Genomic DNA, 4,867 nt, shown 5'->3' with positions numbered 1-4,867 from the left:
AAGTACATGAGGAACAACGAAACACTTCATCGGCAGTATAAATGAAAATAAATAAAGAATGAAATAATTTATCAAAGTAACTAAGACCTGTTTTTCCTTTTTCCAAGAAACTACAAAGCGACCACAAGAAACCTTTATCGTGATCATAAAGGTCAAAAGAGAAAGGTTCCAGTTTTACAAGTCCAGCGACCCACAAAAGGTGAATTTTACATACTTTTATACATCGTCAAATTTCTATTACCATAATGACCAAGTTCCTCCATAAACGATATTTATTGTTATTTTAGACCAAAACCATAACGATCCATTTGTTCGGATGGAGTTCAGCCGGAAATATTGTTCTGGAAGTACTAGGAATAACTTTCTTTTATATTTTCTAATTTGAAATAAAAAGGGAAAATTTCGAATACAGATCAGAAGTTATCTTATAATTTCTCTTGGGAACAACAATCGTAATGAAAATTCTTTGGTTTAGTATTCAATTATGAAAAAATCTGCTCGTAAACCCATTTGATTTAATAAGATAAGGTAAGAGAGACACAGTGGAGAATTCTTATTATTATCAATGTAACCCTGGTTAGAGAAACAGGATGCTATGAGCATAAGGGCTCCAACATGCAAAGAATATCTCATTGAGAAAAAAAAAATAAGGGAAACAAAACAGAACAGTGTGGCCGAGTGGACCCTCAGCCAAGAAAACTCTACCCCAAGGCAGTGGAAGAGGAAAGTAATAGCTAGACAGTTACAGTGCAGTTGTTAACTTCTTGAGCAGAGGAGATTTGTTTGATAATCTCAGTGTTGTCAGGTGAAAATGAGGATAGTTGAGCATGTAGAAAGAATAGGCCAGATTAGTCGGTGTATGTGCACGAAACAGACAAATGAGCCGTAAATAGAGAGAAGGATCCAATGTAATAGGCCTGGCCAGTAAAAGGACCCAATAACTCTCTACCGGCTGTATCTCAACGGGAGGGTGGTGTCCTGGTCAACCTACTACCTTTAAAGATCAAAAGGGGAAAGGATAAGTCGATCTAAGAATAGATAAGAAGAAAGAATTGAACGATAATGTCGTCTGATTTTAACAATTGCTGGACCCTTTGATAACATAAGCAATGAAACAGATCTGGTGTTATTTGATAAATAATCTATTTATTTTCATAAGTTACGCACATGCGCATGCAATCTCTCTCTCTCTCTCTCTCTCTCTCTCTCTCTCTCTCTCTCTCTCCGGATGGAAATTATATTTGTGTATGAGTATAAGGCCATGAGAAATTTTGGGCTCAAGAATAAATGTAGCGACTAGTCATTCACCATTATATGCAGCCATTTACGCTTGAGAAATCAGCGGATAGCCAAAGTAGAGAATGATAACGGTCCAGTTTACCCTCTGTTTCCTATAAAAAAATTGCTAATATTCATATTTAGAAAACGTAAACGGTTAACTCACATTATAACGTATTACGGATCTCAATGTGTTTAAAATACTAAAAGTATGGATATGTTTTTTTTATTTACCATATATAAAAGAAAGAAATAAGTTTTATGAGCAACATTTATATTAATCTGACTTGATATTTCACTATAGAGTTATTTGTAAGAATATATAAGATTAAAACTGATTCATCAACGTTTTCTAGTTTTTTCATCAACATTTTAAAACAAATTCAATTGAAGCTGTTTTTTTCGAATAGCATTATAATTACCAACAACTAAATCAAAAGAAAGTTTTTAAAGAAACAGTTTGGAATTCATATTTACTGGAAATATCAAAATTCCTAAATATATACATCAAATCTCCATGTATGCTGACTTATTTTTAAAGTGATCAATATCTTAACAAATTGGATTTATCGATATGTGGCTAGAGGGGAAAGAATGTGTAAGAAAAGAGAAGAAAAAAAAAAACTGAAAATTAGCAAATATTTTTTGAGTAATTCTTATTGGATATTTTATATAAACTATTTACTTGTCTTCAAAACTATGGAAATAAAGCTAATCTTACTGATGCAAAACATTAAAGATTGATAATAGTCTGTCACGTCCCTTATGGGTTAAAAATGAGTAGCATTTGATAAAGAAAAAAAAATATTCGGGATGTTGCTATCTCCAAAAAAAACAAGGCTTGAAGAATTCGGAAGCTGAATTAACTTTGAATTGTGTATAATATTAGTATAAGCCTTTTCTTTTCGTCTAAGAATACATCAATATTCACGGATAAATAGGTTGGTTTACTTATCTTTCCCCTTGGCAGTAGATATCTTTCTATTTTTTTTTTTTGGTTCTCTCTCTATTTATTCCCATACAGAAATTAAAAAGCTTCATTGACAATCCGCCAGCATCATTACAGACATTGAGTTCAGTATTCATGTTGCATGATTTTTTATTTCCATAGTTCTGACCCTACTCTGCATTTATATTTTCCTAGACAATATCATCCTGTTCGTAATGCTAGTTATGCATTTATTTCTAATAGCCAAGCATTTTTCATCACAGGGCTCAATACTTCACAGTGTTTTGTAAGTTTCATTCCAGCTGTAACAAGTAGAATCACCCTGTTGACAACCTCTGGCAATTCATTTAAAGGAAATTCCGTTGACGACGTAGGAACTGAAAAGGACTATTTTTTAAACATTCGAAAAAAGGGTAATTTGGGCAACACACGAAAACTGAATGTCCTCCACGTTACCCAAATCCCATTAGAAGCTAATTATGATGTTCTACATAAAATATTTGACTGTTACGGATTAATAAAAAGAATTAGAATGAAACTTCAAGATGATAATTGGGATTCTTGGTTATCATTTAATTGTCACGAGGAAGCATTTAATGCAAGCCGTAACATTGTTAATATTGAAATAAGAAATATAAGTATTAAGGGTGTTCTGTGTGATAGGGCACCTTAAAGATCTGGATGTCTACAGACCAGCAGACTGGATTGATAAAGATATAGAGGTAGATATGCCATCCCAAAGAAAGCCAAAACGACCAATGTGGCTTCTTGCTCAATCTACAGGAGGTACGGAAAATTATTTCAAGATCTGCAAATTTCTTCAGAGGAAGGTAGGAATGGTCACACCTGGAGATATATCTCGATTCGGTAAGAAAAGTCATTTGATAAAGGCTAAATCATACGCGCGTATGTTATATTGTCCAATTTGAAGACAGTAAATAATGATATAAAGTTGGACATCAAACCCCATATATACTTTAGCTATGGAAGGGGAGTGGTTTTCAATAGGGATCTATATGAGTTTACCGAAGCGGAGATATTGGCTGTGTCCACTATCAGTGTGGAAAGTACATAAAGTACCAGGAACATCAATGATTGTTCTTACTTTCCAGTATGCTGATGTACCTTTCCACATAGACATAAAAGATGAAAGGATTAGAGTTCAACCTTTCAAGCAGAAGCCACTGCAATGTTATAATTGCTTTAAATTTGGGCATCCTTCCAAAGTTTGCAAGAATGATGAAATTTGTAATACTTGCTCCGATATTTACCATGGAGAATGTACACTTGAGGCAAGGTGCTTAAACTGCAACTCGAATCACAAATCTAATGATAGGAGCTGCCAGTTTTATAAGTTAGAAGAGGCTGCCCTCAATAAATAAATTATTGATCATATAAGCATGGGGCATGCCAAGAGATTATTAAATAAATCTAATACCTATGCAAGGACATTAAAAAATGGAGAAAAAGTTCCTCGGGAATCATCTCACCCACCGAAAACTGTAAGTAGTTCTCGAAAAAGGAATTCACCATCTATTGATAAAGTGCTGCATAATAAGACAAGAATATCTCCTCCTAAAGATTTATCATTGAGTATCAACAAAAAGAAATTGCCCACCACTATCAAACCTTTGTCCCCCATTACAGAGGATACTACTAACCTCTCCCAGGCCATATCCTTGCCTGATTTAATGGAGATTCCACCAGAAACCAAGTTATCACGTGTACTTGTAGTGGGGGAGGTACAAAAACCTGGTATCTACCAACCTATTAATCGTAAAAGAGAGAGAGACCTCCATCTCTCTCACCCCCTTCCATAAGAAATATTAGATTTATGACATCAAATAAATATAATATTTTGTGTCTTGATGTTTCCGATCAACCAGAAGACAATTTAAATAAATCAAATCAAGTTGAGGTCCACCATCCGCCTCAACAAATAGATCAAAAGGATACAAAGAAAAACACAAACGTAAAACCCAACATAACAAGACCATCTCTGAAGAAACCTACTAGAAATAATGTTAGATTAAAAACTGCTAATGGGAAGACCTTATCCAAGATGTCTTCCAGAAATAATCTATAGTTTTCTCCTCCATTTTGCAATAGAACTGTCAGGGTTTAAGAGCGAAATTTGACAAACTTAAGCTCCTAATTCATGAACATTCCCCCATGATTGTATGTCTACAGGAAAGTATGTGTGATGCTAACACTCCTAGTCCTGGAGATTGTGTTAGCTATAAAACACCATATAATCATCAAGCAGGGAGTTATGGCGGAAGTCGCATGTACGTTCGTCGAGATGTTCCCCAAATACCAACGTCTATACGTAAAACCATGCAGGCAGTGGTTTTACAAATTGATATAGGGAGAATATATACAATATGCTCTCTGTTCTTACCTCCAAATGATAATATTTTATATGATGAATTAGCAGAGGTCATTCAACAACTCCCTCAACCATTTCTCTTACTGGGAGATATGAATGGTAGACATCCTTTATGGGGTGATGTTATGGCAAACACATGGGGTGATATTATCTCGTCAATTGTGGAGAATGAGGATGTGGGACTCCTTAATACAGGAAAGCCCACGCACTTCCATGTTCAGACAGGTACCTTATCATGCATTGACCTTTCA

This window comes from Palaemon carinicauda, chromosome 36, assembly GCF_036898095.1.
Source record: "Palaemon carinicauda isolate YSFRI2023 chromosome 36, ASM3689809v2, whole genome shotgun sequence".
Classification (NCBI taxonomy): Eukaryota; Metazoa; Arthropoda; class Malacostraca; order Decapoda; family Palaemonidae; genus Palaemon; species Palaemon carinicauda.
Note: the sequence above shows the minus strand (reverse complement) of the source record.